This window comes from Tursiops truncatus, chromosome X, assembly GCF_011762595.2.
Source record: "Tursiops truncatus isolate mTurTru1 chromosome X, mTurTru1.mat.Y, whole genome shotgun sequence".
NCBI classification, from domain to species: Eukaryota; Metazoa; Chordata; class Mammalia; order Artiodactyla; family Delphinidae; genus Tursiops; species Tursiops truncatus.
The window spans coordinates 65,018,228-65,045,220 of record NC_047055.1 but is presented as its reverse complement, the minus strand read 5'-3'; the positions used below and the strand labels follow the sequence as shown (position 1 = coordinate 65,045,220).

General features: G+C 36.5%; 1 long non-coding RNA gene across 1 annotated transcript in view; it reads left to right on the top strand.

The window, feature by feature from the left end:
* Nucleotides 1-16,261, top strand: part of LOC141277600 (uncharacterized) — a 44,511-nt gene extending 28,250 nt beyond the window's left edge. The window contains exon 3 of the long non-coding RNA XR_012329233.1: nucleotides 16,249-16,261. This is a non-coding gene — a long non-coding RNA (uncharacterized lncRNA). The remainder of the gene's footprint in view (nucleotides 1-16,248) is intronic.
* Nucleotides 16,262-26,993: the final 10,732 nt, after the last annotated feature.

The window sequence follows — 26,993 nt, the reverse complement described above, 5'->3', positions numbered from 1 at the left end:
GTACCGAACTAAAAAAAGAAAAGTAGGCTTAGTTTAGTTCACTACAAAATATATCCTGTGAAAACACATTTTATTTTATCTGCAGCTTATAATATTCTATTTACATAATTTTTGAAGCAATTAAACTGCACTTGAGGTTAAATTGTCAAAGTTGCCATCTATTTATTTATTTATTTATTTACTTATATTGAGTTATAATGATATACAACATTAAATTAGTTTCAGGAACAACATAATGTTTTGATATTTGTATATATTATGAAACGATCAGCATACTAAGTCTAGTTAACATCCAACACCACACATAGTTACAGAATTTTTCTTTTCTTATGATGAGAACTTTTAAGATCTACTGTCTTAGCAACTTTCAAATATGCAATACAGCAGCGCTCCCCAACCTTTTTGGCACCAGGGACCGGTTTCATGGAAGACAATTTTTCCATGGATGGTGGGGGTGGGGGATGGTTCAGGTGGTAATGCAAGCGATGGGGAGCGGCAGATGAAGCTTTGCTTGCTCACCTGCTGCTCACCTCCTGCTGTGCAGCCCAGTTCCTAACAGGCCGCAGATGGGTACCGGTCTGAGGCCCAGGGTTTGGGGACCCCTTCAATACAGTATTATTAACTATAGTCAATATGCTTTATCTTACATCCCCATGACTCAATTATTTTATAACTGGAAGTCTGTATGTTTTGACCCCCTTCACCCATTTCTCCCAGCCCCAGCCTCTGGCTACCACCAATCTGTTCTCTGTATCTATGAACTTTTGTTTTTTAAATTCCACATATAATTGAGATCACAAGGCATTGGTTTTTCTCTGACTTATTTCACTTAGCATAATGCCCTCAAGGTCTGTCCATGTTGTGTCAAATGGCAAGATTACAAAGGCTAAAAAATATTCCATTTTATTTAGATATATATATCACATTTTCTTTATCCATTCATCCATGGATGAACATTTAGGTTGTTTCACTATCCTGGCTATTATAAATAATGCTGAAATGAACATGGAGTTGAATATATCTTTTACAGTTAGTGTTTTCATTATTTTTCAGATAAATACACAGAAGTAGAGTTAAAGGATCATATGGTAGCTCTATTTTTAATTTTCTGAGGATCCTCCATCCTTTTCTATAGTGGCTGCACTAATTTACATTCCTACCAACAGTGTACAAGAATTCCATTTGCCAGCATTTGTTATCTCTTGTCTTTTGATGAAAGCCATTTTAACAGGTGTGATATGATATCTCATTGTGGTTTTGATTTTCACTTCCCTGATGACTAGTGATGTTGAACATCTTTTCATGTGCTGGTTGACTGTCTGTGTGTCTTTGGAAAAATAATCTATTCAGATCCTCTGCCCATTTGAAAAATCATGTTTTTTATTTGTTTTTCTATTGAGTTGTATGAGTTCTTTATATATTTTGGAATTTAACCCTTTATCAGATGTATGATTTGCAAATATATTCTCCCATTCTGCAGATTGCCTTTTCTTTTTGTTGATGGTTTCCTTTGCTGTGCAGAAGCCTTTTAGTTTGATGTATTCTCACTTGTTTATTTTTGCTTTTGTTGCATTTGCTTTTGGTGTCAAGTTCACAAAATCATCATCAAGACGGAGGTCAAGGAGCTAATGCCTATGTTTTCTTGTAGGAGTTTTATGCTTTTAGGTCATACACTTAAGTCTTTAATCCATTTTGAGTATTTATTTTCTGTATGGTGTAAGATAGTGATCCAGTTTCATTTTTTTTGCATGTGGCTGTCCAGGTTTCCCAATGCCATTTATTGGAGAGACTGTCATTTTCCCATTGTTATATTCTTGGCTTTTTTGTCATAAATTAATTGGCCATATATGTGTGCATTTATTTCTGGGCTCTCTATTCAGTTCCATTGATCTATGTTTCTGTTTTTATACTAATACCATACTGTTTTGATAACTATAGTTTGAAACCAGGGAGTGTGATGCCTCCAGCTTTGCTCTTCTTCCTCAAAATTGCTTTGGATATTCAGAGTCTTTTGTTGTTCTACACAAATTTTAGTATTATTCTGTTTCTGTGAAAAATGCCATTGGAATTTTGATAAGGATTTTACTGAATCTGTAGACTGGTCTGTAGATTGAATTGTAGATTTGTGAAATATGGACATTTTGACAATTACTCTAACCCATGTTCACAGAATATCTTTCCATTTATGTCTTCTTCAGTTTTTTTAATCAATATTTTATTATCTTCAATGTACAGGTCTTTAACTTCCTTGTTTAAATTTGTTCCTAGGTATTTTTGATGCAATTGTAAACAGGATTGATTTTTAATTTTTCTTTCTGATAGTTCATTTTTAGTGAACTATAAATGTAAAACTTTTTTTACATTTAGTATAAAAATGTAACAGATTTCTGTATATTGATTTTGTATTCTGCAACTTTACTGAATTCATTTATTAGTTCTAACAGCATTTTTGAGTAGAGTCTTTAGGGTTTCCTACATATAATATCATGTCTTCTGCAAATAGTGACAATTTTACTTCTTCCTTTCCAATTTGGATTCCTTTTATTTCTTTTTATTGCCTAATTACTCTTGGCAGGACTTTCAGTATTATGTTGAATAGAATTAGCAAGAGTGGAAATCCTTGTTTTGTTCCTTATCTTAGGAAATGCTTTTAGCTTTTCACTGTTGCGTATGATATTAGTTCTGGGCTTCTCATATATGGTCTTTATTACTTTGAGCTGTGTTCCCTCGACACTTACTTTCTTCAGTTTTTAGCATAAATGGATATTGTTTTGTCAAGTGTTTTTTTAATGTATCTATTGAGATGATCATTTGATTTTTACCTTTCATTTTGTTAATGTGTATCATTATCAATTTTGTATCACACTGATGGATTTGCAGATGTTGAACCATCTTTGCATGCCTGGAATCAATCCCACTTAATCATGGTGTATGCTCCTTTTAATGTACTCTTAAATTTGGTTATGGTAACATTTTGTTGAGATTTTTGCATCTATGTTCATCAGGGATGTTGGCCTGTAATTTTCTTTTCTTGTGGATCTCTTGTCTGATTTTGGTATCAGGGTAATTCTGGCCTCATAAAATGAGTTTGGAAGTGCTCCCTCCTCTTCTATTGTTTGGAAGAGTTTGAGAACAATTGGTATTAATTCTTCCTTAAATGTTTGGTAGAGTTCACCAGTGAAGCTGTCTGGTCTTGGAATTTTTGGGGGGGAGGTTTTTGATTACTGATTAAACCTCCCTACTAGTAATTGATCTGCTCAGATTTTCTCTTTCTTCATGATTCAGTCTAAGAAGATTGTATATTTTTAGGAATTTATCCATTTCTTTTAGCTTGAGAGCAGAATGAAGGGGACAAAGAAAACAATCAGTGAACCAGAAGACAGAACCACAGAAATTACCCAAGCTGAACAACAGACAGAAAAAAAACAGTGAAAAAAAAAAAGTCCTAACAGGGCTCACAGGGACTTGTGGTATAATGACATTAATATCCAAATATTTAGAATAATGCAACCTTCCAAGACTAACTCATGAAGAAATAGAAAATCTGTGTTCACTGATCACTAGTAAAGAGATTGAAATGGTAATCAATAACCTCCCCCCCAAAAAAATCCAGGACCAGATGGCTTCATAGGTGAATTCTACCAAATTCAAACAAGATTTAATACCTATTTTTCTCAAACTCTTCTCAAAAAATTGAAGGAAGGAAACACATCCTAACTCATTTAACAAACCCAAAATCACCCTTATACTAAAACCAGACAGGGACAACACAGAAAAAAAATTGCAGGCCAATATTTTTGATAAACATAGATAAAAAAATCCTCAATACAATATTAGCAAACCAAATTTAACAATACATCAAATGGATCATAAACCATGATCAAGTGAGATTTATTCCAGGGATATAATGATTCAACATCTTCAAAACAATCAACATGGTACACTATGGTATTAAAGGTAAAAATCATGATAATTTCAATAGATCTAGAAAAAGCATTTGACAGGACTCAACACCCATTTATAAATAAAATGGGTATATAAAGAAGAATACCTCAACATAATAAAGGCCATATATGTCAAAGCCACAGCTAACATCACACTCAACAGTGAAAAGCTGAAAGCTATCCCCCTAAGATCAACAACAAGACAAATATGTCCACTCTTGCCACTGTTATTCAACATAGTATTGGAATTCCTAGATGGAGCAATTAGGCAAGAAAAAGAAATAAAGGGCATCCAAATTAAAAAGAAAAAATTAAAACTGTCACTATTTAGTTTCTCTTCTGATTTCTTCTTTGACCAATTGGTTGTTCAGTAGCATGCTATTTAATCTCCACATGTTTTTGAATTTTTCAGTTTTCTTCTTGTAATTCATTTCCAGCTTCTAAAATTGTGATTTAATTCAGAGTTTGAAACTTATAATAGGCCATGTGTAAAAATATTAAGAAATCTGTAAAATTACCAAACCTTCAAAATACTATCTTCTGTTATAAAAGTATCTCAATAAAACAAAATAAAAACAATGGAAAACAAAAGCATCAAATTAGAGATTTTGGTTTAGTACTTTCCCTAAGTCTCTTATTATTAAAATCAAGCGTACTTCCCCAAATATGGAGTAATTGTGCTTTTTCTATTCCTCCTATAACTAAAAGTCTTGGACATAATATATAAAATAAACATAAGGAGACTCTGAAAAGTGGAGGGAGATGTCTGACCAGTGTGAGACTTCAGGACTTGAGGAACAACACAGTGGTGAGTTCCCATGTTTTCATTTGGCTTCTTATATCTCAGACTTGGAGAAACATGTGAAGCTGGAATGCCAGTAAGTACAGACAAAAAAAATGCCCCGACAAAAGCTTTATCTCTTTAGTCAAAAGGCCAGTGAAGGGGCAGCTTAATAAGAGGAAAACTTTTAGAAAATAATCTCTCTACTCCAGTCAAACACTACAGAGTAACTATTGCTCCACCCACACCATGCAAGGCTAAGTGGAGATCCTAAATTTATACCATTGTGAGCCTGTAATGAGGTGCTCCAACATGTCCATAAGGATGATGTCAAAGAAAGCCAAGGTGCTAGATGTAGGGAGCCAAGTCTTTTATCTCCACTGGCCAGTAAATCCCACTACAATATAAGTGGAGACTACTTGAGGAGTCTGGATTTCCACCCTCACCTGACAGCACAAGATCTTCCTCTACCTCCTTGCTGAGATGATGTCAGCTGAGGCCTAGTGGATGGTCAGGACTTTCAACATTGCCACAGTAATAATGTCATCTCCACTTGGTGTCAGTGGAGACTACATTCAGAACCAGAACTCCCACCCTCACTTAACAGTAGAGAGGATCCCTCCCTCCCCACACACATCAGTTGCAAAGGAGACCAAGCGGGAAACCTAGGCTTTTACTTCCACCTGGCAGTAATGAGGTGTTCCCCTTCCCCTGCCAGGTGGAGGCAGAGAAAGCCAGCTAAAACAGAAGATTTTATTAAAAATCCGAAAACTCATAATGAAATTAGAAAATATCCAGTTCTCAATAGAAAATCACTCATTGTACCAAAGGCCAGATGATTTCAAACTGAATGAAAAAGTAGAATCAATACATGTCAACGTTGAGATAACAGAGTTGCTAAAAATGATCTGATAAAGATTTTAAAGTAACTATGATAAAAATATTTCAATGAGCAAGAACAAACACTTGAAGCAAATAAAAATGATCAAATTTCAGTAAAGGAAAGAGGATATAAAGGAGAGCCAAATGGAAGTTTTAGAATTGAAAAGTATAGTAACTGAAAAAAAAAAAAACACCTCAGCGAATGAGCTTGAGAGGAGAATGGAGAGGATAGAGGAAAGAATCAGTAAACTAGGAGACAGAACATAGGAATTACCCAACTTGAAAATTAAAGAGAAAATACACTGAAAAAAAGGTAACAGCTCACAGGGGACTGTGGAATAATAACAATATCCCACATTGCTATCATTGGAGTAACAGAGGTAGGGGAGGGAGGGGGGTGGAGAGAGAGAGGCTGAAAAAGACATAAATACTTCCTGACTATGTACTCAGGAAGTTGAGTGAATCTCAAAACAAGATAAGCACAAAGAAATCTATTCCAAGATGCATCATAATTAAGTTTCTTCCTTTAATTAGTTTGTAAGAAGTTAGGTCAAGTTAGGAGATGTGTAGCAAGCAAGAGAGGGGGGTTAAATGTAACATTTCCTGCATATTGGCTGCATGAAAGCTTTTTCTATCTACCAGTTTTTATACAACACTTTCACATATGAAAGTACACACTTTCCTAAGTAACCAAGAACCTCAGGCATAGCAAATTCAGGAAAAGTGTTTATCAAATTCTGTTTACAGGTGTTTAAATTGCCAGCTGCTGACCACAATATCTTACTGTATGGTCTTCAAATATGCCATCTTGCTTTTCAAAATAAACAATTCAAAGATACAAAGAACGATTTTATTTCCTCAGACCTTAATATAATATCAAGAGTTTGGGCATAATATCTGGATACTTTCTCAATTTCTCTAGGCAAGACTTCATGGCAACACACTGTAAGAAGCTACACATATAGGTAAGAAGCTACACACATAGATAAGAAACTACAAGATTCTGAAATCACCACCCACCTTTCTGTTTCTGTAGGTTTTTAATTTCCCTTTTGAATTTATGTCAGTCACAGTAATAGGATGACTAATGCATAGTTAGGATCTTTGTGAAATATAAGCAGGGACTATGCCATAGATGCCTTCTTCATCAAGTTTTTAGTCCTTGATACTCATTCTGGAATTTTGTCTCATTCTTGAAGACGTTTATACACTAGTAACTGGGTACTTAGGATCAATACCATGACACAAAACTTTTTCCTTAATGGGACAACATTTATCAATTCACAAGTATATGCCACAAATATTTTCCCATGAAGTGTTTGATTAATTCTCCAATTCAGATTCCCGCAGTAGTGTACTTTATGTGTCCAATTTCAAAATTTGAAATATTTACTTTTTTAAAAAATTGCCTTCAGTAAAGATGTGATTTACAAGACCTATTACCTTGTATGTTTTGAATGTTGGCACCGAAATCCCATTACTATTCATAATGTCTGCACTCTCCTGTTCCTGGTGCTGGAGAGTGCTGTGCATTAGCAAATACCTCCTGCTGTACATGGATCAACACTTCTGGTATTGTAGAAACTCAAACATAAGTCACTGAGTACATCTTTAGTAAATAAGAGCTAGTTTCATTAAATTTGGCCTGATTACTTATATAAGTGGATCAAGAATAGTGATTTTATGTACATTCTTAAATATATGATATTCCAGTTAAAGCTTTGGTGATATTTATGGGACTTTGTTAACCTTAGTTTCTTAAAAATATCTGATAATAAGAAATCTTAGATTAGATTTTTAAAAACCTCGTTAGGCTGAGAAACCAAGCCAAAGACTTGCCCAATTGTGTCCTGTTGCAAGGAGAACAATTTCTTATTGAACTTATGCAAACACCTACAATGTCATGAAAAATAAGAATGCTTTAAATTTCCAGATACTGGAGGGATTAAGTAGACAGGAAAAGATACATATTCTATTTTTTGTTCACAAAAGTATACTTTACCAAATTGCTGTAAGTTATAGATAGCTTAAAGGTAAGGAAAAAAAGGGTTCTTTAAATCTGGAAAACAAAACATTAAAGGACTAACAATGTTTCAAAGTCATATAAATTATAGTCGTCCTCATAAATTTATTTAGTCTCATGTAATTAATCCTTTTATTTTTTAAATTAATTCTTGATTAATGCTTGATATTGGGTTGGCAGTTTTATGAAACAATCAGTTTTTCCATTAGAGTTCTAAACATTTTTTTTTACCTAGTTCAGTGGTATAATCGTAAAATTATCAGAAACTGTGTACTTGTCAAGAGTCCTTTCCATGAGTTGCTTTGAAGAGGAAGCACTTTTGTAAAAGTATCCAGAGTAATACAGTAACTGTCAGTAAATGTCAAAAGACTTGAAAGTGGCCATGATTAAAGATCTGACAGTTCATTATAATGCAATTGAAAAGTTAATCTCATTATTTCTATGACAAACATTTTGAAATAATAACTAGAATAATAACTGATAACATTATACCAAGACATATCAGATCTTTAGGAATTCCATATAATTTCTAGAACAGTTACATCAATAACATGTATTTATACAAATATAATCTAAAGCAGGTTTAGCATCACTTTTTATTTGACAATGCTTCTCAAGTACTTTAACATATCAAACAGGCCTAATTAGTTTAACATCTCCCTTTTATAAGGAGAGAGAGCAAATCTTTTGAGGTGTTCCCTCTGCTGGGAGGAGAAAGGGTTTTTCCACTGCAGCACAAGAGGGATGCACATAGGCCAACTGTCCTGTGTTGGCTCCCAAGAAAGACCCACTGACCATGGGGGACCGGTGCTTACTATGGAAGCGGATCTTACTCTGTATCTTTTTTTATGTAAGCAAAGCAGTATTTGACTGTGTTGTGTTTTTCTTTGTGACTCTGATACCAAGATGCAGTAGGCAGAAGTGTCCTCCCCTGGGATTAATAATCAGTGCATGGTACTTTTCTCCCTTGGGATAAGTACAAACAACAGGTGGCCTTGAATTGCTTCTAGAGCTGCATTTTTGTTCTTGTAAAGACTTGATTTGTAAAACAAATACAGTTGGTTTTCATTCCTGAAAGAATAGAGTAGCAGCCTGAATAATGTCAAGGGGCTGACCCACCCATTCAACTACATACAGTATCTTCAGTTTGCTTCTTTATATCAGGGAGAAGATTTTCAACTAAGATGAAAATCAAGATTCCTATGTTCTAGATTTAGAGCTGTGTGTCTTTGGAATGTCTAAATAAATTGTTCCAAGAGGCTTCAGAATGTTACCTCTAGGTACATAGTTTCATTTTAGCTTAGGAAAGAAAGTCTGTAAAAAGTTCCTATCAGGCTCTGAATATTAGTCTCCAATTTGGCCAACTTCTGACCACAGAGTTCTTTTTAAAGAAAAAAATTCTTTCAAATATCTTATGATTAGGTTTCAACCAGGACAAGCAGTAAATATTCCTGGCGGTATTGAACTCCTATTTTATTATTATTATTTTTTTAACATTTATTTATTTATTTGGCTGCACTGGGTCTTAGTTGTGGCACGTGGGATCTTCGTTGCTGTGTGCAGGGTCTTCTTTGTGGCATGTGGGATCTTTAGTTGCGGCATGCAGGATCTAGTTCCCTGACCAGGGATTGAACCCGTGCCCCCTGCATTCGGAGTGTGAAATCTTAACCACTGGACCACCAGGGAAGTCCCTGAACTCTTTTAAATAGGCACATTTTGATTTATTCTTTCTTAGAAGCTTCTGCATACCAAGCATAAATGCATCTCATTTTGAGAAGTTTGGGACCCCTTTTTCTCTAAGGCACCTCATAAATAAGCTTATCTAGCTTAAAGGCTTCCCACTATGGCCATTGTAGTTCAGAACTATCTTTGGTAAGGTTAACCCACTTGCTCAGATAACATAGATTCTGGGCCTATAACTTTTAAACATATAGTTAGCTGGAGTCCCAGATAGAGGAGTTCCACAATGTTTAGACTCAGAAGAACTCTTTTTTTTTAAATAGTAATCTTTTATTTATTTATTTATTTTTATATTTATTTTTGGCTGTGTTGGTTCTTCGTTTCTGTGCAAGGGCTTTCTCTAGTTGCGGCAAGTGGGGGCCACTCTTCATCACGGTGCACGGGCCTCTTCACTATCGCGGCCTCTCTTGTTGTGGAGCACAGGCTCCAGACGCGCAGGCTCAGTAGTTGTGGCTCAAGGGCCTAGTTGCTCCGCGGCATGTGGGATCTTCCCAGACCAGGGCTCGAATCCGTGTCCCCTGCATTAGCAGGCAGATTCCCAACCACTGCGCCACCAGGGAAGCCCGAAGAACTCTTTTTTAAAACGGTTTCTCCTTTAAAAAAGCAGAGACCTCACACTGAACCCAGTCCAGTTTAAATCAGACCAAGTCTGACACTGGACCCAGACCAAATTAACTCAGACCCAGTCCAACTCTAGACCCAGTCTGAACAAAGAAATTCTCAAATAAATTCAGAGAGTTCATAACACAAAAGCTGTGGAACACATATATTTGAGAAGGACTTCAGGCACAGCAACAAAGCAGTAAACACAAAGGGCTCAGTGTGTACCTATGCCTGGTTGCTTGTTGTTCCTGGGGGTTGTTGGGGGTGGGGCGGGTAGGTCCCCTATGGATCCCACTTCTGACACCAGAACTGGTAAAATATAAACTGAGGCACCTTAACATTTTCGAGTTCAGTTGTGCATAAGTTGTTTCAAATTTGGCAACACCAAATTAAAAGTGGTTAAGAGCACTCCACCAACCAGAGCTAGGGGAGAGGTATTTATAGAAAAGATGCAGAAGGAAAGAAAGGGCATTATTTTATTGGCTGTAACTTAAGTGCTTGCCTTTTTGAGGAAAGCCTAGTTGGCTATTTGCAATTGATTGTCCTTAAGTTTCATTTTCTTGGATTTGAGTACATTGACAATGGCTTAGGTTTAGGTTTGCTTATGCAGGCTACTAAGTACTAGAGCCACCTTAATATAATGGCCTTCTCATTTAATTATTTTAGCAGACTCTATAAGGTAGATATTACTATTTATTTTCAGCATATGTGGAATCTGAGGCTTAGAGAGATTATGTACTTTATTCAAGATTACATAGCTGAAAAGTGATGAATGAGCTATCAGAACCCAGTCATGTGTCATTTCAAAGTACATGTCCTCAACCATCAAACTATTCTAAGACTAGGAAGTGTCTCATTCATTTTTTTTATCCTTTGTAGTACCTAGCATTAGAAGTTTATATCTGTAAGTTCCCAGTAAATTAATAAAATATCTGTATGTTTGACTGAGTTGACAAAGTGAATCCCCAGAGAGAAGGCTTTGTTCTGTAGAAAGCATCATTTGGAGGTGAAATTCATTGAACAAGTGCAAACCAGCCTCATGGGTTAACTCATCCACATTGCAAAGTAGAATCTAATGCATTGGCTTTTAAAAAAGGCATTATTTATATAAGAGAGTAGTATTATTTATATCTTATAAGAGAGTAGTATTGTCTTTTTAAAATAAATAAATGGCTCTGTTTATGGTTGACTTACCAAGAATATACTGTATTTAGATGGATGAAAAAAATCATCACAAGGAAGCTATTCAGAAAAATGTGTTAACCTGAAGCCTAAGTTCCAGGCTAATATTAGTAAGCTGTGACTAATGAGGAGGAATATCATCTTCCCCTGATGAACAGACATTTTGTAATATCCAATGAAATTGGCCTGTAATGTGCCACAAAAGAGTACTGAGTTGGAAAATTTAGCTGTAGTTGCTCTAGTGAAGCAGGTTGAACAGGGCACAATCACCCCTACCCCACTATCCAAAGATAATAAAAGCAAAAAAAAAAAAAAAAAAAAAAAAAAGGAAGGAAGAAAGAAGGGAAGAAAGGAAGAAAAGAAAAGATGACCATATTTCCCTTAATGTAGTTCATAGCATAAAGGTCAGATAAAACTCAGGAATGAGGGCAGGGCTGCTCTGTATGGATGTTCAGGTTGTGCACAGCCCAAGGATATTCCATCTAAGGGACATTCTTTACATTATGGCTAGATACTAAGTTATATTAGAAGAGGGAGGAGGCATGGAAATTCTACACCTTGCAACCAAATTCTAGAGCAGAAGAGAGCATCATCCTATGTAAACCCACACTGGCACATACAGCCACTTACACATTTGAGAAAGCACACATGCACACACTCACTGGCAAAGACATGCATGAAGCTGCACCTTGTCCCTGTTGAACTTAAGATGTGTACCCTGAGGTTACTTTTCTCTCTTGCTCACCACTCTCAGTGTCTGATTCTAACCTCTCAAAAAGATTCCAAACTGATGCAGTCACCTTATTTGGAGTCAGGGAGAGGAAGTTAAAATATGGATACTTCCTATTAAATGTGTGCCTTAACACCTATCCAGGGTATATGTGAGCTGGTGTGAGTATAGGTGCATTATTACACTCAGCCTGGGGTTTTCTTCCACACAGGGATGCCATGTATGCTTATTCAGATTGTACAATAATATACTAATTTATTTATTTATTTATTTTTACTTGAGGAGGAAACCCCTTTTTCCAATTTATACAATGTTCCTAACTGAGGGGCAAAGTCAGGTTCAATGGAGATCTAAGGGTGGAAGGGAGTGGAAGAGGATGATCAAACCATGCTTTATGCATCTATTTTTACAAGTGGTTATCTCTTTTCTTCAGTATCATTGATTAGTAGTAACATATTTCTATGCAGTTACTATGTCTTATATACTGGAGATGCAGAAAATGTTAAGGTCCTGTCCTTGAGGAATTTATAGTTTGGGATTATAAAATATAATATAATCATGCCACCTAACATTTGGGAGAAACTTTACATAAATCAGTAAACTTTTGGCCTTGCACTCCTACATCATGCAATCATCCTTTATACCTAGTATAGCTAAGTTTACAAAATGTTAGATTTCCAATATAAGCAGAATCAAGCATGATTGGCATATTATGTAAGTTTGTAGAAATGACTTAAAGAGTTGTGGAACATAGTGGCAATTCAACTGTCCTGAAAACTCATTTGTGGACCTTAGAAATGAAATAATCATGTCCTTGAAGCACTGAGTCTTTCAAGTTCTCTGGACTTGTAGAATGATTTGTTCCCTTGAATGTACATTTGTGTACAGCATGTGAAACTAATGCCACTTCTAATTCAGTATGACTTCCCTTGCTTGATTCAATGATGGGTGCAAACTATTAACTTCAATGAAATAAACAGGATGTGAAGGGGTTGGGACCATCCCTATATTTACAGACTGCATTTAACCTTACATGAAGATAGAAACTTATTATTTGACATTGTAGGAAGGAGTGAGTGGAGAAAGATATCATATGTGGGGAAAAAGGAGTGCTAGAGTGGTCAATTTTCTGGATATTATTGGAGTCAAGCCTGCTGTAGTAGGTACTAGTACAGATTGTCATTATAATAGCACCATAATCTAGTCAGGGTATGCCATAGTGAACCTCTGTAGTGGGGATATATATCAGGTGTCAGGAATTGAGGGTAAAGGCATGAGCTTCCTTTTGATGACTGCCCTGCTTTGAGGTCAGAGCTGAGCAATATGTGTTTCTGACAGAAGTGCAGGCAGGCAAAAGAGTTACAGACAATAAACAGGACTCTAGTATGTGTCATAGAGAAGGAGGGTGTTGTGAAAAAACACACGTGTACACTCAAGAGTTTATTCTTGCATTTTAATCTCTCCATAGTATGACCACAACTTACCCTTCAGGAAGCTTCATGGTTTTTCCTTTCTTTGGAATGTACCATCCCCATCTCTTTCCATCTGAATCCTGTATATTCTTCAAGGTTCAGTTGAAGTACCTGCCATATCCTCCACATGCAATCATTCATTTACCCATTCATTCAACAAATATTTAATTTTTGGTTACTGAGTCAGCTACTGAAGATTTCTACATCTGGAATCAATCTATGTTCTTTGAACCCTATTAACAATTTGTACCTCTTTAAATGGTATTTACCATATTTGGACTATGCTTTTTATGACAAATAACTTATTTTTCTTAAGCACCTTGAACGCAGAAACAATGCTTATATATCTTTATGTACATCACAATGACCTGAACATAGTTGGTATGTTTTGGTTTTTGGATGATCCATAGAGCCCTTGATGTGCCTCAGAACTTCTGTACTTCCCTTGTTCCAAATTTATTATTTCCAAAATACGCTAGGAGAGTCACTGTGTCAAACACAGCCAGATCCCTTGGTGAATGCTTTTTACATGAGGTTCACATTTATTAGAAGGAGCCATTTGTAAATGTTTTGTTTTTCACACAAATAACACTTCCAAAACAAATTTCCAGTTTGTTGAGCAGATATGACCACACCAAAATGAGCAATAGAGTCAAGATTTCAAATAGGCCAAAGGTACTGCTGTGTTAAGTGGGAGTAAGAGATCAGGGATTGAACCATTTTTAAAGATGTGTCTTACTCAATACATCAAATCTCTATCCTGATTAAGGGAACACTGTATGTTTCTTTCCTATGCAATTTGGGCAATTAGCATACAGTACTTATCAGTTTGACTTGAGGAATACCTTTGCTGAAACCAAGCTATAGTCTCTACTGGCAAAGGAACTAGCCACCTGCCAATGACAATTGATGAACCCAGAAATCCCTTACTGTCCTATGAGAAGAGGCCCAGGCAAATTTAAGCAGAATAAGTTGGTCAGAATAAGATTAGATTAAAGAGCTGGAAGCATACAGGCTAAAGGAAGTAGATTAAACTGTGATGTTTTGATTTGGAACTGTGGAAATTGTTGAAAAGAAGGTGACAATGGTGGGGGGACTTCCTTTTCAATGTTGCCTAATGTTTAATGAGAAAGTATGGAAGTAAAAGAAGAGGAGAGTTTGGGCTTAGTATCAGTTAAAATTTTTTGAGAGTAAAATCTTTTTAGACTAAGGTATGGCCTCCAAGGGAATATGACAGCACCACTTATGGCATTTCAACATTAATTGTGCAATATTTTTGAAAGATAATCATAGAAAGTAATCCCATACTGGCAAGAAGTCTCTAAATGTTTCCTACCTTTCCATTTTGTGTCTCACTCTTATGATCATGTGCATGCTTTTATTGTTTTGTTACAACACATATTTATTTAAAAGGCCAGCTAGGAAATAAAAGAAGAATTTGATTTGGTAAGTCTTGGGTCATCAGTAAATGAAATGTGATGAAATGAAGCTAGAAAAAAATGTTTCATGAATTTGTTGTGTCAGATAGAGAAACTGGCATGGAATTTGTTAATAGGTAGCCAGTTAGTTTCAGCAATCAAAACAATGACAGAAGAGAAGGAACAAGGGGGAAGAAAAAGAATTACTACATCACGGTGTTTATGGTATTCCTGTTCCGCCTTTCCTTTTAGAGTCTGTCAAACTCCCATGTCCTTAGAACTCAGGCTCCCCTTCCAAGTGGAAACCAAGAACAAACTCAGATGTTTCTCTTACTCATTGTTTTATTTTAGATGCAGATCCTTTGTATTTCTCCAGCACTGTCAAAGCTTTGCTCTCTAATAGGAAATAAATAACAAAGACATTAATTTGTTTGTAGTAATATGTATGTTACTTCTCAAGGGTAGACCTATTGTAACAGCATCTGTAACCCAAAAGGTAGACTGTCATGGTGGAAATTTCAATCAGTAAAGCAGGCTTCTGGGGAGATATTTTGGGTCAGGATAGTCTTACTAGGGATCTCCAAATAATAACATGTACATGAATACCTACTTGGCCTAAACAATGAGTTAGCCTTTGTTATCATATACTGGCTTATCCACTTTCGAGGTATTAAAATGGCCTGCTACCAACTACTGACAGTTATTTTTTATTCACATTTACTCTGGTCTCATAGTTAGGGCTTGAATCCTTAATCATAAATTGCCTCTTTAAAGGAAATTTCAATGACTTACCAGCACATTGGATATGGATAAGACATAAGTCAGACCTATTATAGATTTCTGAAAAGAAAACCCTGCCAAAAGGACATTTTGCAGTTTTATTTCAGTTGTTATTTCTGCTTTTAATCATAAATTGGCCATGGTTCACTAGAGAGCAGTTTGAATCACCCAGGAAAGGATTCCAGCCTCTCTACAAAAAGGGCTGTCTTTTGGGTACTTTTTCCTATTGCAAATATTCTTGAAAACAAATTTCCTGGCTTCTTTTGCTGTAAATGTCCCTGATCCATTAGATGAAGCTGTTCTTTCTTTCTGTGAAACTAACCTATAAACATTTTGAAATATAGTAGTCTTGTAATCCCCCTAACATATTAGAATGGTTTAGTTTTGTTTTTTTTGTTTTTGTTTTTGCGGTACGCAGGCCTCTCACTGCTGTGGCCTCTCCCATTGCGGAGCACAGGCTCTGGACGCTCAGCGGCCATGACTCACGGGCCCAGCCGCTCCGCGGCATGTGGGATCCTCCCGGACCGGGGCACGAACCCGTGTCACCTGAATCGGCAGGCGGACTCTCAACCACTGTGCCACCAGGGAAGCCCTGGTTTAGTTTTTTGAGCTGCCAAGTCAACCTGACAAAAACTGTGACATGCACATATGTATCGAAAAGTGACTGCTGTTTTTCTTTCTTTCCTCTCATAGTAATTGCAGCTGAGGAGATTCTCTGCCCTGCCCCCAATCCCCAACCAAGAGTATACTCTGGTTTATGGTAAGAGAGGATTTTTTCTTTTAATAAATGCATCCTAGAATGGGCCTTTCCATGGTCAAACAGTATATATAAGATTGTTGAAAGACCTTTTCTTCATGGTATGCTGTACTTTGAAGAATGAAATCCAATAAACCAAAGATTCTGTTATGGAAAGAGATGCCAAGTTCAGAAACATTTATATGAAATAAGCAAGAGGATATAAGAGTCAAAAGTAAAATGAAAGTTGCTGTGGATAGTTTTAGTGGGCTGAGTTCATTTAAAGTCAGAACCAGAATATTCCAGAGGAATGGCAAAAGCACATGTTTTTCCTCCATCAAAACTGAAGGGGAACAAGTGTCTTACATTTAAGTTTCATCAAGCACAGTTTACACAATTTTTTGTTGCAAATTGAGAGTGAGGTTAGAAAATGAATACAAGTTAGAATTAGCAAAGAACTAGCCAGCAGGCTGAAGTCATGTGCATGTACCATCTTTTTCTTTAATTGAAGTATAATTGACATATAACATTATATGTTTCATGTGTACAACATAATGCTTTGATATATGTATACATTGTGAAGTGATAATCACAATAAGTCTAGTTACCAGTTTTTACCATACATGGTTATAATAATTTTTTTCTTGTGAAGAGTAATTTTAAGATTTACTCTCTTAAGCAACTTTAAAAAATGCAATGCAGTATTATTAAATATAGTCACTATGCTCTATATTATATTCCCATGATACATTTATTTTATAACTAGAAGATTATATCTTTTGATCCCATTCACTCATTTCCCCCACCCCCACCATCCCTCCCCTGTGGCAACCACCAATCTGTTCTCTATGTCTATGAGCTTGCTTTTGCATGTTTGTTTAGTTTTTTAGGTTCCACATACAAGTCAGGTCATGAAGTATTTGTTTTTCTTTGACTTATTTCACTTAGTATAATGTCCTCAAGGTTTGTCCATGTTGTCAAAAATGGAAAGATTTCCTTCTTGTTAGGAAAATTAAAAAAAAATTTTATACAGTTTTTGAAGGTTACACTCCATTTACAGTTATTACAAAATATTGGCTACATTCCGCATGTTGTACAATACATCCTTGTCACCTATCTTACACCCGATAGTTTGTACCTCCCACTCCTCCACCCCTATATTGCCCTCCTTCCCTGTCCCCACTGGTAACTACTAGTTTGTTCTCTATATCTGTGAGTCTGTTTCCTTCTTGTTATAGTCAATAGTTTATTGCATTTTTTAGATTCCACATATACATATTATATAGATTTGTCTTTGTCTGACTTATTTCACTAAGCATAATGCCCTCTAAGTACATCCATGTTGCTGCAAATGGCAAATTTTCATTCTTTATGGCTGAGTAGCATTCCACTGTGTATATATAACACTTTTTCTTTATCCATTCATCTGTTGATGGTCACTTAGGTTGCTTCCATATCTTGGCAATTGTAAATAATGAACATTGGGGTGCATGTATCTTTTCAATTAGTGTTTTTATTTTTTTCATATATATACCTAGGAGTGGAATTGCTGGATCATATGGTAGTTCTATTTTTAGTTTTCTGAGAAACCTCCATACTGTTTTCCACAGTGGCTGCACCAGTTTACAATCCCACCAACAGTGTAGAAGTGTTCCCTTTTCTCTACTTCCTCTCCAACATTTGTTATTTGTGTTCTTTTTGATGACAGTCATTCTGACAGGTGTGAAGTGATGTCTCATTGTGTTTTTTATTTGCATGTCCCTGATCGTTAGCAAAGTTGACCATCTTTTCATGTGCCTGTTAGCCATCTGTATTTCCTGTTTGGAAAAAAATATCTGTTCAGTTCTTCTGCCCATCTTTTAATAGGGTTTTTTTTTTTTTTTTTTGGTACACGGGCCTCTCACTGTTGTGGCCTCTCCTGTTGCAGAGCAACAGGCTGTGGACGCACAGGCTCAGAGGCCATAGCTCACGGGCACAGCCACTCCGCAGCATGTGGGATTTTCCCGGACCAGGGCACGAACCCATGTCCCCTGCATCGGCAGGCGGACTCAACCACTGCACCACCAGGGAAGCCCTAGGGTTTTTTTTTAATGTTGAGTTGTTTATATATGTTGGATATTAATTCCTTATTGGTCATATTATTTGTGGATATTTTCTCCCATTCAGTTGGCTGTCTTTTCATTTTGTCAATGGTTTACTTTGCTGTGCAAAAGCTTTTAAGTTTACTTAGGTGCCATTTGTTTAGTTTTGCTTTTATTTCCTTTACTTTAGGAGATGGATCCAAAAAAATACAGCTGTGATTTGTGTCAAAGAGTGTTCTGCCTGTGTTTTCCTCTAGGAATTTTTTAGTATCTGGTCTTACATTTAGGTCTTTAATCCATTTTGAGTTTATTTTTGTATGTGGTACTAGAGAATATTCTAATTTCATTCTTTTACAAGTAGCTGTCCAATTTTCCCAGCACCACTTATTGAAGAGAGTGTCTTTTCTCCATTGTATATTCTTCCCTCCTTTGTCATAGATTAACTGACCATACGTGAATGGGTTTATTTCTGGGCTTTATATCTTGTTTCATTGATCTATGTGTCTGTTTTTGTGCCAGTACAATACTGTCTTGATTACTGTAGCTTTATAGTATAGTCTGAAATCAGGAAACCTGATTCCTCCAGCTCTGTTCTTCTTTCTCAAGATTATTTTGGCTATTTGCATTCTTTTGTGTTTCCATACAAATTTATATTTTTTTCTTGTTCTGTGAAAAATGCCATTGGTAATTTGATAGGGATTCCATTGAATCTGCATGGTCATTTTAACAATATTGATTATTCTAATCCAAGAACATGGTGTATCTTTCCATCTGTTTGTGTCATTTTCAATTTATTTCATCAGTGTCTTACAGTTTTTGGAGTACAGATCTTTTGCCTCCTTAGGTAGGCTTATGCCTAGGTATTTTATATGGACTTTATTATGTTCAGGTAGGTTCCCTCTATGTCCACTTTCTGGAGAGTTTTTATCATAAATGCATGCTAATTTTATCAAAAGCTTTTTCTGCATCTGTTGAGATGATCATATGATTTTTATTCTTCAATTTTATTCTTCAATTCTTTAATGTGATGTATCACATTAATTGACTTGTGGATATTAAAAATCCTTGCATCCCTGGGATAAATCCCACTTGATCATGGTGTATGATCCTTTAGTCATTCTTTTTAAAGTTTGAGTAGTATTCCATTGCATGCATATGTGTGTGTGTGTGTGTGTGTGTGTGTGTGTGTGTATGCACACACATACATCTTATTTTCTTCTTTATCCATTCATCCATCGTGGATACTTAGGTTGTTTCCATATCTTGTCTATTGTAAATAATACCATAATGAACATTGAGGTGCCTGTATCTTTTTGAATTAGTATTTTCATTTTCTTCAGATATACACCAAGGAGTGGAATTGCTGATTCATATGTTAGTTCCATTTTTCATTTTAAGGCACTTCCATACTGTTTTACACAGTGGCCACACCACATTCCCACCAACAATAAAGGAGGGTTCCCTTTTTTTCCACATCCTTTCTAATACTTGCTATGTCTTGTCTTTTTGATAATAGCCATTCTAGAGGTGTGAGGTGACATCTCACTGTGGTTTTGTTTTACATTTCCCTGATGATTAATGATGTTGAGTATCTTTTCATGAGACTTGGCCATGTGTGTCTTCTTTAGAAAAATGTCTATTCAGCTCCTCTGCCCATTTTTTAAATCTGTTTTTTCATATTGAGTTGTATGAATTGTTTATATATAGTACTATATACATTTTGTATATGTATATGTACAGTCTAGATTTATCTTCTGAAGGAGCATTCAGTTAGGTCTTCAGAGGGCTTTATCACTGGTATAATTTAGCCCCCAGGTAAGCCAAATGCCTTTTACATTTTATACAGAACTAGGTTATTTAGATTTTGTTTAAACTTATAAAACTGCAAATATTCCCACTTTTGTGCAGACCTACAGTCCTATTTCTGCTCCTTTAATTACAGACTCTTAAAAATGTCTTGCAGACCTATGTATTCTATAAGAGCTGTGTTACTTTTACAAATTTTTATCTGCAAAGCTTTTTCTGTCAACAAAACTGACATATTGATACCAAAATTGGCTATTAATATTCCAAGGATGGAGAAGAGTTATAGTCGAAATTATGTTAGCCTACCTGTTTCTTTAACAACTGTTTTACACAGCTCATGAACATTTGTTCTATGAACAATTGATATTGTCTTTTCAAGGCTCTCATTGGATTTTACCTTCCAATTGGATAAACAGTGGTCACACTGCAATATATAGGATTAATAACAGAGCTTCAGTGGAATTGAGTAGCCAGAAAAACATTTAGAACTTTTATGTATCTGAGCGTAAAAACAGAGGCCTGTTTTTTTTTTCTTTTTTTTTTAAACATCTTCATTGGAGTATAATTGCTTTACAATGGTGTGTTAGTTTCTGCTTTATAACAAAGAGAATCAGCTCTACATGTACATATGTTCCCATATCTCTTCCCTCTTGCGTCTCCCTCCCTCCTACCCTCCCTATCCCACCCTTCTAGGTGGTCACAAACCACCGAGCTGATCTCCCTGTGCTATGCAGCTGCTTCCCACTAGCTATCTATTTTACGTTTGGTAGTGTATATATGTCCATGCCACTCTCTCACTTTGTCACAGCTTACCCTTCCCCCTCCCCATATCCTCAAGTCCATTCTCTAGTAGGTCTGTGTCTTTATTCCTGTCTTACCCCTAGGTTCTTCATGACATTTTAAATTTTTTTTCTTAGATTCCACATATGTGTTTGCATACGGTATTTGTTGTGAGAGGACTGTTTTGAGTAGCCCCAGTAAGTTCCTGTTTTCCAACAGTAAGTAGTGGGAGACCAAAATGATGGATTGTTAGTATGCTATAGTTTCTGTGAGCGTAAGCTTTTGTGCCTGAAAATGTAAGGAGCACTTATTAAAGGTTGTGTTGCCATACACCGGAGTAGGTAGTCTTAAAATAATTGCAAATGTTTTTCCCTTGAAAATATTGCTTAAGTCAATCAGGTAATAATGAAGAAATAGGGATATGGGACATTTTTGCATAATTGAAGGAAGGCTGAAGAAGTTACTCCTATTCAGTTTGCTAGTAAGGAGCAATTATTACTGATGCAAATAATTATGAATCCATCACAGCTTTGTGGGCAGAAATAAAAGTTTCTCCTGAAATCATGATCCAGAAGGCTGGAAGAGGCCTTTATGGACTGTGCATTGATAGGCCTTAAGTCCTCTGCATTCTCTGAAAGAATAACCCCCCTTCACAGCCCACTTCCCCACTGCTGTAAAATCAGAGTGTGCAAATGGTGAACAGCTCTATGGGCAAGGAGATGTGCTTCCAAAGCAATGATGGAAACAACTGCCTTCTAGAAGAGGACTGAAAAGGGGGTTAGCCAGGATTTCTGTTCAGGGCAGGCTGCACTTTGGGACCTTCAGACGATTGATAGATTCTAAATGTTCTTTGCTTTTCTCAAATCAAAGGGTTTCTGGGGCAGAGCCAAACCTAGAGCCATACACAAAAGGAGATCATTAAAGATTACTTCCCCTCATTGTGCCTCAGCCACAGACTCCCCCCAACCGAGGATGAATTAGCTAAGATGATTTAAGAGAAATACCTTAAAAACAATGGGAAAACTGGAATAAAGGTCACCACATTGAAGTAACTCATGGTAGGAAGGAGTCATTTAAATCTCATTAACACTACACTTGCTGGAAAATTGACAGCTCTCCAACTAAAAGAGGTTCAGAGGTTTGGTCATAGAGGTAATAGTTACCTGAACTTGTATGTAAAACATTGAGGAATGGCCTTGTGATCAATCAAATTGTTCTTTATTGTGACCTCCATTCCCGGCTCTCTTACATAATCCCTTTGGCTAGCAGCCACATCTTGTTATCTCCATTCCTCCCTATTCAACCCATTTCAATGGGCACTCTCACAGGCATATTTCATTCTTTGATTCCTTCATCTTCCATCTCATAGCTTTGGCAATCTCTGCCCAGGTCTGGCTCAGCTCAGTGATCCACTTTGCCTGTTCTTTTTTCCAGGCTTCTGAAGACCTATCTGGAGAAAACTGCATATCCATGTTCATTGGCTCCACTATAAATGTTTGCTTTCCAACTTCATCTGGACCATCAACTCTCATCCTTAATCCTTTCCTCATCTGTAGCTGGCTCCTTCTTCCATTTCCTACTGCAGCTGTTCCAAAACATTATTCCCCTTTCAAGGCCCCAGTTCTGGCCTCCTCACTTTGAGCAAATGACCTACATTTCTATTTCACAAAAAAAATGCCACAAGGTGACAATACTCTCCTCTCCTGTATTATTGAACCTCATTTTAACTCTTCTTATCTTTTCTCACAGCTTACAAATGTGTTCTAGTCTCCACTGTTTTACACAGGCACCAAACCTTTTATTTCTCCTCCTTAATCCTCTAGCTACATCCACCTCATTCCTTTCATAACCAAATATTTTGAAGGTGTAGTTACTATTTGATGTTTCTAATTCTTCACCTTTGATTTACTACTCAACCTATATGTATTCAGATGTTGACCCCTGGAGTTCTACTAGGCTTGTCACAAAAGAGTTACAAAAATTAGTAGTTGCCTGTATCTCTCCCTTCCATTTCCCAGAGGCAATCACTTTCAATACTTCTAGGTGTCAAATTAGTTACCAACTGCTTTTCAGCTTCTGAATTATGTTGTTGTATCCTCTCTTGTTCCTTTTGTAGTTGTGGGTTTATGACTCTAAAGATATCCATACTGTTGTATTAGTGGGGTTTCAGGAGGGAAAAATCTTAGATACTTAGGTTCAATCAGTGATATTTGTTTGGAACTGCCATTCTCTTTCTATGTCTTTTATTATTCTGTTTGGCCCTTAAACACATGCCTTATATGTTTCCCCTGGGTGATCATATTCACTCCCTTGTCTTCAACTATGTCCCTTATGAATATGACTCAATAATCTATGTCTTCAGCCCTGAATTTTTTCCTGAGCCCCAAACCATTCATCTATATACTAGACTTCTCCATCTAGATGCCCTATAGGCACATCAAACACAACCTGTTCAAAACCAAACTCATCCCTTTCCTTCAAACTATTTCTCCCTCCTGACTTTCTTCTCCTAGCTAATGGTATCACTCAGTTACCTAAGCTAGAATACTCAGAGTCATGTTTATCCATCTCCCTAACAATGAATCTGTGTGCTTCTTGAAAGGAAGAGATAATATCTCATTCATTTCTGGATTCCCTAACGAGTAGCCCAGTTCCTCAAATAATAAGAGAAGGTATTCATATAAAAGTTTATTAAATTGATGATAACTTGCTTTTAGTGTCTAAATATAGTGCAAGGCTAAAGTCACATATAGACAAAAATAACAATGTGCTTAGCACATATGTAGTTAAACTGCTTATTTCATGAAATTAATACTTGACATGAGACCAAGTTATGCATGGTTTACTTATGATTAAAATTATCTCCATTGTTTTGAAAACACTTGAGTTCTTATATGGAAATAAAAGCAATTGTGTATCTTCTGCCTCACCGTATGTATCTCTGTCAGTAATATTCTAGTTTGAGGATTAAAAACTCATTGTGGGTCTTCCTTGGTGGTGCACTGGTTGAGAGTCTGCCTGCCGATGCAGGGGACACGGGTTCGTGCCCCAGTCTGGGAAGATCCCCCATGCCGTGGAGAGGCTGGGCCCGTGAGCCATGGCCACTGAGCCTGTGCGTCCGGAGCCTGTGCTCTGCAACGGGAGAGGCCACAGCAGTAAGAGACCCGCGTACCACAAAAACAAAAACAAAAAACTCAGTGTGTATTTAAATAAAGATCTTGAAAGCTTCTTCAAAAAGTACCAGAAAGTATTACTCTACAAAATCTAGTCAAGAATTAGCTATCGCAAGTGCTTCCAATATAGATTTCTATTACCTATCCGAGGAAGCATTTCATAGTTCTGTTTTGATAAATACAAAATAACAACAATAGTAACAATCTCTGGGACACATAGAAAAGTAGACGTGATACGCCAGAAGGATAAAACGTTTTCTTCTCCACTTTTTCTTTTCCTTGTCTCTAAACAGAAAGGAAGAAATTTATACATAAATATCCTTGTGACATTTCTTTGGATTTCACAATGGCTAAAGATCTTCCTTACATTTTTTAATAACACTATATGGAGAATATATCTCATGAATCTTTTCCACAGATCAGTTCTTCCAGATGAGCCTATTAATTTCACTCATATACAATCAATTTTAAATTGTGGCAAGAACACTTATGATGAGATCAACCTATTTAACACATTTTTTTGACAAATACTATAATTTATTATTTTCTTCTAATGAACACTTACCATGGGCTGTTTTCTTTTTTTGAGCAGAGAAAGATTTTAATTTTAGATTTTTTTAACATCTTTATTGGAGTGTAATTGTTTACAATTGTGTGTTAATTTCTGAGTTATAACAAAGGGAATCAGCTATACATATACATATATCTCCATATCTCCTCCCTCTTGCATCTCCCTCCCAACCTCTCTATCCCAGCCCTCTAGGTGGTCACAAAGCACTGAGCTGATCTCCCCGTATGATGCAGCTGCTACATACTAGCTATCTATTTTACATTTGGTAGTATAAATAACTCAATGCCACTCTCTCACTTCATCACAGCTAAACCTTCACCCTCCCTGTGTCCTCAACTCCATTCTCTATGTCTGCATCTTTATTCCTGTCCTGCCCCTAGGTTCTTCATAACCATATTTTTTTTAGATTCCATATGTATGTGTTAACATACGGTATTTGTTTTTCTCTTTCTGACTTACTTCACTCTGTATGATACTCTAGGTCCATCCACCTCACTACAAATAACTCAATTTAGTTTCTTTTTATGGCTGAGTAATATTCCACTGTATATATGTACCACATCTTCTTTATCAATTCATCTTTCAATGGACACTTAGGTTGCTTCCTTGTCCTGGCTACCGTAAATAGATCTCCAATGAACATTGTGGTACATGAGTCTTTTTGAATTATTGCTTTCTCAGGGTATATGCTCCGTAGTGGGATTGCTGGGTTGCATGGTAGTTCTATTTTTATTTTTTAAAGGAACCTCCATACTGTTCTCCTCAGTGGCTGTATCAATTTACATTACAAACAACAGTGCAAGTGGGTTCCCTTTTCTCCACACCCTCTCCAGCATTTATTATTTGTACAATTTTTGATGATGGCCATTCTGCCTGGTGTGAGGTGATACCTCACTGTAGTTTTGATTTGCATTTCTCTACTGATTAGTGATGTTGAGCATCCTTTCATGTGTTTGTTGGCAATCTGTATATCTTCTTTGGAGAAATGTCTATTTAGGTCTTATGCCCATTTATGGATTGGGTTGTTTGCTTTTTTCATATTGAGCTGCATGAGCTACTTGTAAATTTTGGAGATTAGTCCGTTGTCAGTTCCTTCATTTGCAAATATTATCTCCCATTCTGAGGGTTGTCTTTTTGTATTGTTTATGGTTTCCTTTGCTGTGCAAAAGATTTTAAGATTCATTAGGTCTCATTTGTTTATTTTTACTTTTATTTCCATTTCTCTAGGAGGGATGTTAAAAAGGACCTTGCTGTGATTTATGTCATAGGCAGTTCTGCCTATGTTTTCCTCTAGGAGTTTTAAAGTGTCTAGCCTTACATTTAGGTCTTTAAACCATTTTGAGTTTAGCTTTGTGTATGGTGCTAGGGAGTGTTCTACTTTCATTCTTTTACATGTAGATGTCCAGATTTCCCAGCACCACTTATTGAAGAGGCTGTCTTTACTTCATTGTATATTCTTGCCTCTTAATTTTTTATTTTATTTTATTTTTTAACATCTTTATTGGAGTATAATTGCTTTACAATGGTGTGTTAGTTTCTGCTTTATAACAAAGTGAATCAGATAAACATATACATATGTTCCCATATCTCTTCCCTCTTGCACCTCCCTCCCTCCAACTCTCCCTAACACACCCCTCCAGGAAGTCACAAAGCACCGAGCTGATCTCTCTGTGCTATGCGGCTGCTTCTCACTAGCTATCTAACTTACGTTTGGTAGTGTATATATGTCCATGCCTCTCTGTCACTTTGTCACAGCTCACCGTTCCCCCTCCCCATATCCTGAAGTCCGTTCTCTAGTAGGTCTGTGTTTTTATGCCTGTCTTACCCATAGGTTCTTCATGACATTTTATTTTCTTAAATTCTATATATATGTGTTAGCATATGGTATTTGTCTCTCTCTTTCTGACTTAATTCACTCTGTATGACAGACTCTGTATCTATCCACCTCATTACAAATAGCTCAATTGCATTTCGTTTTATGGCTGAGTAATATTCCATTGTACATATGTGCCACATCTTCTTTATCCATTCATCCGATGATGGGCACTTAGGTTGTTTCCATCTCTGGGTTATTGTAAATAGAGCTGCAATGAACATTTTGGTACATGACTCTTTTTGAATTATGGTTTTCTCAGGGTATATGCCCAGTACTGGGATTGCTGGGTCATATGGTAGTTCTATTTGTAGGAAATACAAGGAACCTCCATAGGGTTCTCCATAGTGGCTGTACCAATTCACATTCCCACCAGCAGTGCAAGAGTGTTCCCTTTCATCCACACCCTCTCCAGCAT